The sequence below is a fragment of the Heloderma suspectum genome, chromosome 1 (assembly GCF_057233095.1).
Source record: "Heloderma suspectum isolate Gila_16-S chromosome 1, 16-S_ref, whole genome shotgun sequence".
Classification (NCBI taxonomy): Eukaryota; Metazoa; Chordata; class Lepidosauria; order Squamata; family Helodermatidae; genus Heloderma; species Heloderma suspectum.
The window spans coordinates 366,224,882-366,240,382 of record NC_139458.1 but is presented as its reverse complement, the minus strand read 5'-3'; the positions used below and the strand labels follow the sequence as shown (position 1 = coordinate 366,240,382).

The window sequence follows — 15,501 nt, the reverse complement described above, 5'->3', positions numbered from 1 at the left end:
ATGAGAAGAAGACATCAGGGGTTGTGGCTGGAACTCTCTATGTCTTCCTCACAACAAACCTGATGGGCCTTAAGCAAGGATAGTACCAATGCTTAGCATTTATACAGAACCCTTAAATGCCGTTAGTAGGTTTTATTTAGTGGGTTTGGGAAATGGGGTGAAATTACCCCTCAAAGGTTGGAGTAACCTTCAGGGGACAGGCAAATATAATTAAAATATAATGAAAAGGTTGGCCTTACCTTAAATATGAGATGGCTGAGGATTTTCTTATTTTCTTTACACAAAAAATATTCTTGCCACTACTTGCGTGTAAATGCCCCTGGGAACAAGTTACATCATGAAGTGGCAGTCAGGCCTTTTTCATTAAAAAAAGAAAAAGGTGTGTGTGTGTGTATGAGAGAGAGAGAGAGAGAGAGAGAGAGAGAGAGAACATTTTTGTTACATTTGCCTCCCCCGCCCCCCGAAAATCCCTGAATATCCCCCTTCCACTTTCACAAGGGACAAATCATCCCACAAAAAGGGAGATGTTCAACACACCTCTAGTTTCACACAGATTCCTTCATTTGTGTGTTTCTTTATTTGTTTAGAGAAAAGTTTATATCCCAGTCTTCCACCCTGAAGGGTTTCCAGAATGCCCAACAAATAAAGCAATATGAAAACAATAAATCACCAATGATAAACATTAAAACAGCAGGACACAACAAACCGAGGTAGACATTAAAACCAGATGGAGCGATCCTTACAACAAACCTATAAGGTATACCAATTATCCCCCTATTTCAGATGGGGAACAGAGGCTGAAACCCTAAAACACATTTTTACATATAGATATAATCAATTTGTACATTTTATTATCTTACTCTCTAAACACAAAAGGGTGACATCCCACAGAGATTCGTTGTAACCATTACAATAAATGGGTTTTTATCTCAAAGAAATATAATTAGGGTTGGGCAGTCAGTTCCATGGATGTCAATGTGGCTTAAGTTGCAACTAGCTTTTGCTAGGTTGTATTCTAAAATTACAGTTTTAAAATCTGGTACACACGAGTACAAGATAGATCTAATTTCTTGGAAATATAGACAGTGTTGTAACTGCCAAAAATATGCTATTGGCAGGAAAGCCCTAGCATTAACTTAAAAGCTGGCATGCACAAGCAGTCTTGGAAAACACGTTCTGTACCCATTCAATAGATATACTTTGAGCAGAGCTGGCATCAAGGGTAGGCATGGTTGGGCACCTGCCAAGGGCCCACACCCCAGCAGGGTCCCACTGGGAAGAGCTGCTCCTCTTTACCGCTGCTTGTTCACATGGCTCTCACTCTGGCCTGGACAATGGTGGTGGTGAGAAGGAGGAGCAGGAGATGCCACGGCCTGCTTGCTCCCTGGCTGTTTGCCTGTCGAGCAAGCCAGTGGTAGCAATGACGAGAAAGAGGATGAGGAGCAGTAGCAGCTGGTGACAATGGTGGTGAGAATGAAGACTCACTGAGGGAGGGGGCCCATTGAGGGTGTTTTGCCCAAGGACCTCAAAAACCTAAAGCCAGCATTGATTTTGGGCATGTGTCCCTTTCTATGTCCTATTGCAGCTGAGGACAAGACTAAGTCTGTCACCTTTGTCCTGGAGATATCAGCGACTTGTAGGTATACATATGTAACCTTCCTCCTTCTCCTGCTGTATGTCCCATTCAAAATTATTCTGGGACTTACAGGACCCAGATCCCAGTCCCCACTCAGCCATGAAGCTCACTCGATCACCTTGGGCCTGTCAGTCACAGCCCGACCTACCTCAAAGAACTGTGCGGGGATAAATAAAATTGTGTGTGTGTGTGTGTGTGTGTGTGTGTGTTGGGGGGGGCCACAATGTACACCCTTCTTGAAGGAAAGGCAGTCTATAAATGTAATAGAAACAATAAATTATGAAGCCAAAGGAAGTCAGAACCAAAGGAGGAGGAACATTCAAGCAGAAAACATCTGTGAGCTGGCCCTGAGGTCAGGATATGTTAGTATTTTGCCTGCAATACCAATATTCTTTTAGCATTGAATCTCCTTCATGTTTCCAAGTCTCCTGGGGCTGAGTCCAATTTTTGGGGTGTTTGTGAAGGCAGCACTAGCCAGCCCAGTGACTTTTGCTAGAAGCCCTGGGGTGGAAAAAGAAATCCGGGTAGCTTGTCTCATAAGAAGAGCCATGCTGGATCAGACCAAGTGTCCATCTAGTCCAGCATTTTGTTCACACAGTGGCTGCCCGGCTGCCCATGGGAACCCACAAGCAGGACCTTCCCACCCATGTTCCCCAGCAACTGGTCTACATGGGCATACTGCCTCTGGTACTGGAGGTAGCACATAGCCTTCAGGACAAATGGCCACTGAAACTCTTCTCCAGGAATTTGTCCAACCCCCTTTCAAAGCCACCCAAAGCAGTGGCCATCACTATGTCTTGTGGCAGCGAATTCCATAGTTTAACTATGCTCTGTGTGAAGAAGTATTTCCTTTTATGTGTCCTGAATCTCCCACCAGTCAGCTTCATGGGATGACCCTGGGTTGTAGTATTATGAGAGAGAGAGAGAAATGTCTCCCTATCCACTTTCTCCACACCATGCATAATTTTGTACACCTCTGTCACGTCTCCCCTTACTCGCCTTTTTCCAAGCTAAACAATCCCAGCTGTTGTAACCTTCCCTCATAGGGGAGATGCTTCAGTCCCTTGATCATTTTAGTTGCTCTTCTCTGCACTTTTTCCAGCTCTTTGCTTAGGTGTGGTGACCAGGACTGTACAAAGTATTCCAAGTGTGGTCGTGCCATAGATTTGTAAAAGGGCAGTATGATAGTGGCGGTTTTAGTCTCAATTCCCTTCCTAATTATGCCTAACATGGAGTTTGCCTTTTTTCTCAGCAGCCACACACTGGGCCGACATTTCATCCTCATCCCTAACCACTGCCTCTGGGCATTAGGGATGGGCAAACCCCCTGAAGTCCCCAGAGCCCTGGCATGTCCCCCAGATTTTGCAGGATGGCCCTCCAGCATTATAAAAGGTGTGATAAGATAATGGCAGCTACTGTTAGCCTATTGTTGGAAAATTCTGGCCAAAGTTGATGTATTTTGTGCCATTTGTGGTCATAAAGCACCTACTTCTACATAAATTGCAGCCATAGATGGCCGCAAATGGTGTAAAATAGCCAATTATGGCCATAATTTTCCCGCGATAGCCTATTGGGCCTTATATAATGCTGGAGAGCCACCTTGCGGGAAATCTGAAGGACCCGGTGGTAAGTGGAGTCAGTCTGCTGTGAACTCTGCAGGTTAGATTCTTGGGAATCCGGCTTCACTGGAGTCCACAGCGGATTTCTCCAGCATCCCTACTGTGCATATGAGGAGTGCCTCTTGGACTGCCACACACTCTACCCTCTCATCCGTTTTTGAGGCCTCAGACCAGCAGACAAGGAGGGTGAAATAGCAACAAGGATGCCTTCTTTATAGTGCTGAGCTCTAGGTGCTCACTCAGTCCATGAGCTCTTCCTCTTTGGCCTGAGACTGGCTGGGCTTAAATACACTATTTCAGGCTGCACATACTTTATGGGCATTTCTACACCAGCCTAAAATCCTGCATTTAAAACGGGGCTTTCTGCTTCCGTCTTAAATGCAGGATCACAACGGACTGCCTTTAAATGTGCTTCTTTTTTCCCTTCCCTTTCCCCCCCTCCCCCCGTTATCTGAGTCTTCCATTATTTGTCATTGATCTCGCGCCTCTTCTTGCTGCTTTAACTCTTGACGAAGGAAATTCGAGTGGAACACAAGGGGGGGGTAATTTGATAGCTGGTTATCTGCGATCTCTTTAAAAACGGAACAAAGGGCATTTAGTGCAGGAGGGTCACGGCAGGGTCACTACGTCCTGTAAAGAGCCCGCAAACTTCAGCAATCTCAATCGCAGGATAAACGCCCGGTGTGAAGGAGCCCTATGTCTGGGTCTCCTGGAAGAGATAAGGGTTTTGCTGTCACTCTGGTACTGTCACCATCCTATCTCCCAGTGCACCCAGTCCTGTCTGAACATGCTGCTCTCTATTTCCCTGGCAGTCACCACTACTTTTGCAGATGCTAGAGCCGGACAGGACCCCTTGGTTTGGCCAGTCAGTTGCCTGTCAGCCTCGAGAGGGCTGTTTGAATTCTTGACAGGGGAGAGGCCTTTGGGCAATTAAGCCTTGGAAGGAGGCATAGCCAGTGAGACGCGTAGGCTCAAACTAAGGAAGTGCTCCAGGGTCCTGCACTTTCTCAGAGGACTCTGTAGGGTGGCCACTTATGCTTTGCCAAAAAATAGGAATTGCATCACCCAAAAAGAGGACACCAATTTTCATGACTTTTGCTTATGCAAATGTGTATGTATGTGAGCAAATTTAGAACTAATTGCTATAATTTAAACAGAAATACTTTACATCTCACCAGGTGACCTGGATGCCTGCTCAGTCTGCTCTCCAGGTTCCAACTGTTGATGGGCCATTTCAAGACCTCTGCTGCTCTCCCTCCTTATAGTTCTTTAAATTTTAAAGCAGACTTGGAATGGTCAGCCCATCCAATAGAGCACACCTTCAAATAGAGGACTGTCCTCTACCAGCTCTCCAAAACAGAGGACTGCCCTCTCTAACACAGGACACACACCTGGCCACCCTAGGACCTAGGAGGTTGCATCCCCTCTGTGCCCTCACTGTTCCCTGGGACAAGTGGGAACCAAGATGGTGGTGCTCATGCTTGGTCAGGGCCCTGGCAATTGCTTGGCTCCAGTTGATTTCTGGCACCAGCCAAGCAAATTTCTTAAGTCTTCCTGCCCCACCTTAGAAAGGTTTCAAGTCATAGACTGGGTCATAGACAGTTCCTCATTCCCCACCTTCACCCTTCTGCTGAAGTGCTGGACTTTTATTGGTCTCTTGGGGCGGTGCTGCCTCTGCTTTTGTAAATCAGTGTGTGTTATTTTTAGATGCCAAGAACCCCTGGGGCCCAGGCCATGTTATGAATTAAAAGTATTGTGGATTATGATAATAAGTCCTGTAAACTGCAGCCAGTTGCTTTCTCCCTCTGTATACCACCTCCAGTCACTGTGAGCATAAGACAATATGGCAGGCAGCAGGATCCAGGTCTAGCCTATTAAGACGGTAGAGATGCGCTCGAAGGGTACATGAGGACAAGTGCCTTCCTGGCACCGTCGTTGCGTTCTCACCATCTGTGAGCACGCACAGAATTCAACCATTTTTCCATGACTCCTGTTCTGGGTCCAAATTCAGAACCAACCAAGCTGAAAGGTTTAACTAGTTGCCATGTGCTCTCAGTTTGAAGTGAAATGTGTCCAAAACATCTCATGTGAAACTGGCAAAGGAAATATTGCACTAAGAAGATTTTAGAAAAACCTCTTGAAGGGCAAAGAATGAATTAAGTGCTAATATTTTATTTTCCAACGTTCCCAAACAGGCTGTCTTTTCAAAACAGCCGAGGAGTGTTGGGGTTCCTCCCGCCTTTTAGAAATCAAAGTTTTAAAATGTACATAATAGAATTTGGCACATATGGAAGAGTAGTAAATTCTATTTCTTTTTATTTAAAAGAAGAGGGATGACATCAAGGGAACTGGGGAGGACATACAGCATTTCTATGTGGATCTCTGCATCTTGTTGGAATCCAGACAAGACTAGCTGTCATTTAACTCCCCCCTCCTCCCAGGATACATATGCACATTAAACATATCATACGTTTAATATACATATTAAACATATCAATCTACCTTATACCAAGTCAAACTATTGGTCCATTTAGCCCATGATTGTCTCTCCTGGGTGGCAGTGGCTTTCTAACACTCTAGGCAGATATCCTTCCAAGCCTTGCTATCTGAGCCCTTTTTAAATGGAGATGCCAGGCGTTGAACCCTAGGACCTTCTGCATGCAAAACATGTGTTCTTCTACCACTAAGCTATGGCTTCCAGTTTCCATAGCTGTAGAGATAAGTGTGAGATGTCACAGTAAAATTGACTGTTATTTATAGAAGCTCCCTCTACCAACCCGTAAAGATAATTAGGTGATATGGCGATATAGGAGCAAAGTAACTCGATCCATCATGTTTAACTCTTGTTCAGCATCTTACAGCATAAATTTTGAAAAATCTATCCCGCTAGTATAGTCAAAGCACTTTCTCAGATCAACACAATGACATGTTCTGGTCTCCATACCATTTTATGCTTTCACTGTAACAGTAACAAAGGCTGCAATTCTTTAGAAGTTAGGCAGAAATCAGTTGGACTTACATCCAAATAAACATGCTTAGGGCTGATGAAAAATCATTTTTTCATGCTGTTGTTTATTCATTTTTAACTTCCTAGCCCATCTTCGGACCCAAACCAGTCTTCCTGGGTAGTTTGAACAATGTGTAGGGAACAATGTGTAGAGAAAAATGTAGAGATCCAGAGATTCTGTAAGTGGAGTTCCACCCACAAAACACTCCTGCTGATGGAAGGGAAGGAAGGAGAGGAGATTTTTGTTAATTCCCCCTATCCTCTGCAGCTCCTTTTGCCCCCTGAAAATTCCCTCCCCCCTTCTATCATCAGGATCCTCTATTGGAACAAAGGTCTATTCTGGATTCAAGTCAGATTGTTTTATATCAGGGGTCCCCAGCCCTTTTTGGATTGGTGGGCACATTTGGAATTTTGAGAGTGTCATGGGCACTCTCACAAACTGGCCATCATGGGGTGGGGCTTGCCCATTCATAAAATGGCTGCCATGGTGGGCATGGCCAGTCACAAAAAGCTCATTTCCCAGAAGGCAAACTGGTGAGATAGCTTGCTCAAGAACCTAAGTACAAGGCAGAAGTGGGGTCTTAGCTACAAAATATAAAACCACTGTTTTGAAATCAAATAAAGATAGCAGTGGAGAGCAGTCCTTTGCTTTGCAGCATGCCAGGCTCCTGATTAATAAAAAAAAATCTTAAGAAATGAAATAAAGATCAGGAGAGGCAGGGAGCCTGGCAGGCACATTGGAGATCTCAGTTCTATAGGATTCAGTTTCTTGCCATGTTTTTTTTTTTTTAAAAAACAGCCTTTAGTTTGGTACTGTGAGGTTTTCTACATCAGGCATTTGTTGCATATTCATCATTCCCTACTCACGGTTGTTTATGAGTTCTTCAAACAATGTTGTGACCCTCCAGTTTCGCTTCTGTTTGTAAACATCCCTTTCCATGGGGTATTTCTGATGGCCAAAGAAAGTGTGATTTCCTCTTGTGTATTTGCACTACTGCACTATACCACAGTGCCACCTAGAGGTTATGTAGTGGAAAAGCAGGAAAGGAAACACCTTGTGAAGTCCTCAGATCTCAATTCTGCAACAAAAACAAAAGTAGATTCAACAGATTAGCAGCCTCGTGTAGAAAAGCCCTGTATGCAAAATTAATGGCAACATGTGACAAACAACATCACAGTTTTAATATTTTAAACCTTTCAATCTGCCTTGTATAGTATAGCTTGTATAGCTTGTTTCTTGTTATTGCCTATAAGCTGGTCATTCTCTGGAGTGTTGAAAAATGTCAAATGTTCCTGTGCTGCCCCACTGTGCATGGGGGACTGTCTAAACATTTGAAATGTTTTTGTTAGGGGCAAGTCTCAGATTAAGCCAAGCTCTGGTCAGAAAACCCCTCCAAGGGCCTTAGAATTATCGTTTTGGACAGCCAAAGCCTTGGGAATAAGAATTGCCAATGTTACCTTGAAAATGTATTTGTGTGTCTTGCCAGAGTGTTATCATTCTGAGATGATACAAAATGCCTGAGGGTCTGGGCACTGGGCCAGACGCTTCCCTTGAGTAATTATTTGAAGCTCCTCCTGACTCCCACGTATCCGAAGGACAAGATGGGCCCACAAACCTTTGCAAAGCAGTACAGATAACGCCACCTGCAAGCCTCAGAAAGCAGCGGCAAGATCAGCAGGAACATCTGATGTGAGGGCAAAAATGCCGTTCAGCAGGCACTGAGTGAACTTCGTGAACTAGTAGAAAGTGATACCATCCAGTGACCTTGGAAAGAGAGTTCTCTGAAACTTTCCCTTCATCAACCCTCAGGTATTTTTAATTCGTGCACAATATGCCCTCATCTAAAATCATGCCTGGCTTCTCTGTAAATAGTTGTGTCAGTAGTTTCCGTTCTGAAGTTCAATGACAAACTTGTTCCATTTCACAAGCTCTTTTCTCCCTGAAAGGGTTCTGGTCCAGTGTGCTTTCTGGTGTGCACAGGCCGCCTCATTTATTTCAATGGAGGGGAAAGATCGGCACATGCAAAAGAACACAACTGTGGATTTGCATCCTCCATGGAGAGTAATGGAGCAGCTCTGGCCAGTGGGGAGTCCCGTGTGTGCATGGGGGCTCCGATGCCTTCACAAAAACAGGGCATATGGCTTTGAACCACAACACACAAAGTTACACACACACACTAGACCTGAGGCCTCTTTCACAAGTGAGCCAAAAAGTGTCCCAACATATGAATGCCAGAAAAAATAAAAGACAGACAGAAAAACAGACAGACTGGGGTTGGCACCTTTTTTTCAGCCTGATGCTCCTTGCCTTTAACAGCTGCACCAGAGGCAGAAATTCAGAAAGCACAACTTCTCCAATCTCTGTAGCCCCACACTGAGAAAAAACCCCTGCTGAATCGCATCTTACTTTGCTGATGCAAAAGATGCAGTGCTGCTATCTAGAAAGAAAAAAAAGAGGCCCGGGGGAGATAGCAGGCCTAGGCTTAGCAGAACCTGTACCTAAATTCTTCCTGTTGGATGGGCAGATTATTTATGTGTTTGTTTGTTAGATCCCACCTTTCCTCTGAAGAGCCCAAAGCAGCATACATGAAAATCCTCTTCTTCATTTTCTCCTCACAACAACCCTGTGAGGCAGGTTAGGCTGAGAGTCAGTGACTGCCCCAAAGTCACCCAGTGAGCTTCATAGCAGGGAGTGGACTAGTGCAGCACTGTGACCATTACGCCATACTGGCTCTCACACGATTGCACCCCACATGAACAATGCATATCTGCCTGGGCAGTTGGGAAAGGAAAAGAACATGAGATGATGGTGTATGGCTTGTGAGAACCGGATGTGCTGAAGGCAGGCAGGAGATCCCACACAATTGGCCTACAGACGCATACTGTATATTAGTAGATTGGCCTTTTCTTAAAACCCCATCAAGAGATGATGTTAGGCAAACCACACATATGGTCTCCCTCTTCCCACCCACTGCAGTAAAACCAGTTTTCACTTTTATTAATTTCCTAATGTGGCTGATTCTATTCTACTTTCCGCCTGCCACCCCCAGCAACTGCTACGCTACCACCACTCTTAAAAAAAAAAAAGGAACAAAGTCACATTGTTCAGAGCAAACACTCTTCAATATCTGGTGGAACAAATACACAATCGCACACCCAGACCTCAATCTCTAAACCCAGCTGGACAAAGACGGAGTGAAAATGCACACAACAGTGAGAGAAAAACACTGTTATCTCGCCTCAAAAGAGCTCCATCAAGAACAATTGTATAGCTATGCTTTCTTTTTTTCTTTGTTAACAATACCCTTTTAAAAAGCTGAAAATGGCATTTATTTTCCTACTGATTTGTGTCTTCCCATTGACTTTCCTCATTCCCCAGGGCTTTTCCCCTCCAACCAGCTGAAATTAAAGACCTCTTTTCCTTGACTTGTTTAAAAACCCGGTACCATCATCACATAAAGTGTGCCTTCTCTATGGAAACTGTCACTCATGTGCTGCTGCTGATCAGCAGAGGGCACTCACAGGTCTCTAGCTGTTTTGAGGGGGGGACATACACCCAGCCATTGAAGAGGCAGCAAGCAGGACCAGAAGTATCGCCATGACCCAGGATTATCCAAGTCACCAACCAAGGCTGGTTGCCAGCACCTACCCAATCAGCATTTGCAGATCTGAGCCCTACTACAAGGGTAAATATTTGTAAGGCTGGAAGAAATTCTGTGGCCCTCAGTTATGTCTTAGGCTACATTCACCTTGCAGACCAAAGTCTGAGGGAGATCTTTAAAGCATGACAGATTCCTATTATAAATTAAGAGTCAAGGTCAGCACAGGCATTATACTTGCCATGCTGATGGAGCCAAATCCTCCTCCTTGTGGCGAATGATCTCGGTCCCAGCCACAATGCTTGAAATTGCTTATCAGTGGACTCTCACCAGTGGACTGGGAGTCTCCAGACATAAACAGTCAGCCACAAGGGACTCATCAACAGGTTGAATTCAGTCCAAAGCAATCTAATGATTTATGTGAGCAACCTGTTGAAATGAATGGTTCTTTTTTTCTTTTTTCAGTTGCCTTGCAGAAAGCCAACAACGATGGAACTAGGCCAATCTCCTCTGTGAGGGCATTCCATAGTATAGATACCACTGCAGAAAACTTCTGCTTGTCGGGCCATCCCCAAACATTGAATGGCGACGGAACAAAAAGTGATGTGTCATCACATACATATCAGAAGGAAGGCATGGAAAAGGGAGACTGTCTTGATTTGTGGTGATTATGTCTAACAACAGATGCATTTGGATATAATGTCTCCCAAATACATTCAGAGAATGTTTTTCAGGGGAACATTGAAGACATCAGTAGAAAGTTCACATATTTTATTTATTTATACCACTTAATCCATAAAATGTAATAAACCAAAAATCCCTAAAACTACATGACTATCTACACACAGGCTCATTTAAGATCTAAGTACAAACCATGGTTTATTGTTATATGTGTAAGCTGCAGTGAGTCCAGAGCTTGGGAGCTCCACTTCTTTTGTCCTCCTTCATGGATCCTGGTTTGATATCCTAGCTTAGGAACATACTATGGTTTGCACAAACTGCAGTTTCCCATATTTGGACAAAATGGGAAACCGGTTTGTTGCAAATCATGAATGGAAGCTGTTAATCTCTTCCTCTTATGCATGGAGGGTAGCAGGGGAAGAGAAGGGGAAGAATGTAAACTCAATCAATGGTAGGAGAGCATGGACAATAATAACAAACTATGGTTTGTCATTACATCTGAATTGGGCTACTGCTTTCAAATAATTACAGAAGTAGTTTCTGTACTGGACTAATGTTTGATGTGGTTCTTGTGCATGAAATATGGAGAGACATTGCGTGAATGTTAGGGAATAGCCTATACAGCCTTCCCCAACCTGGGTCCCTCCAGATGTGTTGGACTACAACCTCCACCATCCACAGTCAGCATGGCTAATGCCCATGCTGGTTGGGGATGATGGGAGTTGTAGCCCGATACATCTAGAGGGCCCCAGGTTGGGGGCAGTTGGCCTATTCTATAAAAGCATTGTGCTGTTAAAATCTACTGCAAACATCTGAGTCTACTCATAGCTGAAAACAGGAAACTGGGCTAGATGGGCAATTGTACTGACCCAGTATGGCTTTTATCACATTCTTCTATATGTTTAATTGATAGAAATGTTCTAAAATGCCCATTTTCTCCAACCTGTAACATGTTTCGGGGGGGGAGTCCTGTAGAGACATATTTCGATCTGACATACAATTCTGGACCAAAGCCTACTATATTTATTCCAGATTTACAGAGACATAAATGAGACCTTAATTGGGCCCAGTAATTCCACCAAATCACTAAAAGGAGATGGTTCCAAGAGGAAATAGCTCAGCAGTAGGGAGTCCTGGAAAGTATTACAGAGACTGACTCTTTGTAATGAGATTAAGGAAAAAATGTTTTAGTCCATCCAAATGAATCCTGTCCTCAGCAAACAGAAGGTGCCAAGGCAAATATAAACACTCTTTTGGCAAACAAAAGGTTAACAAGCAATAAAAGTAATATATATATATTTAAAAAACTCTTCTACAAGTTTTCTATGGCAAAGAAAGCTTAAAAGAATGATTTTGAAATGCTCTAACAAGGGGGAACTTCTCAAAGAATGTTGCCTTTGTTCATGACCCATCTGTGAGTTCAAACCTCTTACCCTGTAGTATAGCTTTGCTTTTAACTCTTTAGATTCCAAAGATCCAAATACTCCTTGCTGGTGCACTGAGTCTTAGGAATCCCCCACAAGGTTGTTGTATCCAGGGATGGTTTAACCATTATATATACTGAGAACCCAACCTAGTGCCTTTCAGATGTGTTCGACTACAGCCCACATCAATGGCCATGATGGCTGGGGATTATGGTAGTTGTAGTCTAAAACATCTGGAGGGCAACAGGTTGGGAAGGCTAGTATAATATAACCCCTCATCTCCATTGGGAGTTGCACAATGCTCTTTGCGTGGAGAGTGGGATTGTCTCATTTCATTCATTCATTCAAACAGTTTCTAAACTGCCCTTCATCTGGACAGATACCAAGGCAATGTACAATGACAAAAAAATGTACAATAGAAAATACAACGCAACAAAAACAGTAACAACTACCTTCATGCAAACAGTAAAACTGAGGGGCAACAGAACTATAAATCAGACAGAGGCAAAATAACCATTTAAAATGCCTGGACAAATAAAAATATCAGGACCTGGCACCAAAAAGTTTGTAATGTTGGCTCCAGCCAAATCTCCTTGGGGAAGGTGTTCCAAAGCCAGGGGCCCACCACAGAAAAGGCCCTCTCCTTTGTATATACACAACACACTTCACCTAGTGAAGGGACTTGGAGAAGGGCCTCATTTGAAGATCTGAATACACAGGCAGACAGGCTGGTATGGCTGGACCTACTCCTTCAGGGTTTGGGGTCCCAAGCCCTTTACATGTACAGCTTTAAAGGGAAGCACCAGCACTTTGAATTGGGCTTGGAAGCAAATTGCCTGCCATGTAATTCTTTCAGAGTTGATGTAATTTGGCCCCACCCAGCTAAACTAGTCAGCTGTCAAACTTGAGAGCTTCAAGAAACCCTTCTCAGCCTTTACTCTGACAAGAAACCACTTCACATCGGCCATGCGGTCCCTGCAGGTTGCAGAGGATTCTGGTAGATATTCGAGGGCATGCACTCATTTCATGCAGGGGACAAGCCAGAAGAGCAGTAGGGCCTCGCTGGCATTCCGTGTAGGGAGGGACCGTAACTCAGCCATAAAGCACATGTTTGCATGCGGAAGGTCCCAGGTTCGACCTCTGCCAACTCCAGTTAAAAGGATCACACTGCAGTTGATGCGGAAAATCTCTGCCTGACATTCTGGAGAGCTGCTTCCAGCAGAGTAGACAAGAATTGACTAGAGCTGGACAAACAGTCTGACCTGATATCAGGCAGCTTACTATGTCCCATGTGATTTGGATTCATGCCCTGGCCTAGAGCATACCTAATACTCTCCTGCGCATTGCAGGGGCCAGTCGGTAGTGGTGGGTGAGCTGTCTTTCACAGAAGCTTGTTCATTACTGATCTCAATGAGATACCTCTGATCAACTTCCCAGGAGCTCCAAGGCTTCCCAGAACATCATTTGAAAAGCACTGCCTTATTGCATGGATTCGGTCAAGCCAAATTCCTTACCCTCTGGTTGCAGATGTGGGAACTGTCAGAAAGGGGAAAGTGTGGCCTACTGGACTGAGAGGCATGGATCCCAGACTGTGATTGCCCATAAGATCCCAATCTCCTTTAATCCAGCACTGCCTCAGATACACCCAGTGGGTTGTTGTTGTTCAGTCGTTCAGTCGTGTCCGACTCTTCGTGACCCCATGGACCATAGCACGCCAGGCCTTCCTGTCCTGCGCTCTCTCCCGGAGCGTGCTCAAGTTCATATTCATTGCATCCGTGATGCTATCTAGCCATCTCATCCTCTGCCGTCCCCTTCTCCTTTTGCCTTCAGTCTTTCCCAGTGGGTTAGAAGCCCCTATTTGGGAGCCACTGGCATTACGCATAACACCAGTATAACAGTCGCTTTCCTTCCATGCACTTACTCAAGGAATTTTGGACGTAGTATGCATAGTAATGAGGCAAAGCTTTTTTAGAGAACACTGAAAACAACACATGTCAAAATGAAGGGTGGGCCAACAGACTTGGCTAACAGAAGCCTATCTCCAAATGATTTCTATTTTTCAGCCATTAGGGAGAAACTCTTTGGGTTTGCTTGCATATTTCACCCTCAGGGCTGCAGATCAGGCTGGAACTGGACATGATGAAAGAAAATGTACATACAAAAAAGACAGCTCTTGTAGTTTTGCCTGCTTAGCAAGAAGTACTGGGGGTGGGTGCATGGGTTGTGTCAGAGTGCTTGTTTTGTGAAGAGTAGAGTCCTGCTTGGAGGAACTGGTGAGAACCAACATCCCACTGCCACTCATGTTTCTGTCATTTGGCACTGAAGATAGCCCTCAGCCTAGCGGGATCATGCTGGGCTCAGTATTAACTTTGGACAGTTAAAGTAGAACACACACAAATACTGACTTCAGGGCTTTGAGCATCGCATGCATAATGAGATGATTCTGCTAACTATAGTGAAATACCACCAGTGATGCTCAGTTTTTTCCTCTGTGGAAATAACTCTCTCTGCAGTAAATTACCACTGCTGCTGTCCCTCCTAACACAGATTGGCTTTTTTGTTTTCATAAATACTGCTGGGGTTGGTTGTCTTGTCCATAAAACTCTATATCCAAATGCAAAGGATTACTTAAAACCAACATATATTTAGAATGAGCTTTCCTCCTCAAAGAGGAAAAATATATACATAATTGAATGTTCATCAATACTGTTTTACATGAGCAAATGCAAACATTGTCCCCTGGTTACAGTTAACTGGGTTTTGCTGCAGAAATTCATAATGAGGCATGGACAGCAAAACATTTTACGTAATAATTATAAACATGGTAATCTAAAAGATGCTTCATTTTTTAAAGTTGGAATTTGGATCCCAGTCTGCAATTGAGTTGAAAACTAGGCTAAAAAAATAATCTCTGGCTGACTGATAGAAGAGACTTTATAAAAGCATAGAAAATCTTCCACCTCCTAAGATCCACCATCCATCCATATAACTAGGTGTACTGTTGTAGCTTTCAATTGGCCATGTAGATGGCATAGATCGGAACCTGAGGACATCCTGCACCAGAATTCCGTTTCCCAGAATCCCTTGTTGGCAAAGATGATCATCTCTCTTTCAGAATCTTTTCAGCTTTCTTCCTTGGTGGTAAGTTTCCCAGAATCCCTTGTTGGCAAAGATGATCATCTCTCTTTCAGAATCTTTTCAGCTTTCTTCCTTGGTGGTAAGCCAGTATTTGCAATAGTATATGGTATGTAATCCAAATGTACACACAGAGCTACAAATGTAAAGAGTTCTTTGTCGTACTCATCCAGTGGATAAAGTTGAGTGGCCTGAAAACTCATGGAGGCATGTTATAATTTTACCTGGGAACCTTGGGTTCAAATTCCAGTTTGGTGGCTTTGGACAAACTGCTATCTTGCAGCCTTTGTTTTCCTTCTGTAAGATGGGAATACTTGCCTTCTGCTTTAGAGGGCTGTTGTGAAGAAAAAAAAACTGGTAGTAACAAAGCATTTAACACGCTAAACCACAATTCTATGCA

General features: G+C 44.0%; 1 long non-coding RNA gene across 1 annotated transcript; it reads right to left on the bottom strand.

The window, feature by feature from the left end:
• Positions 1-5,295: 5,295 nt before the first annotated feature.
• Positions 5,296-10,630, bottom strand: LOC146359812 (uncharacterized). Its single transcript, XR_014786790.1, has 3 exons — positions 10,103-10,630; positions 7,130-7,341; positions 5,296-6,470 (listed from the first exon to the last, which is right to left on the bottom strand). It is a non-coding gene; the product is annotated as an uncharacterized LOC146359812 (long non-coding RNA).
• Between the last annotated feature and the right edge of the window lie 4,871 nt (positions 10,631-15,501).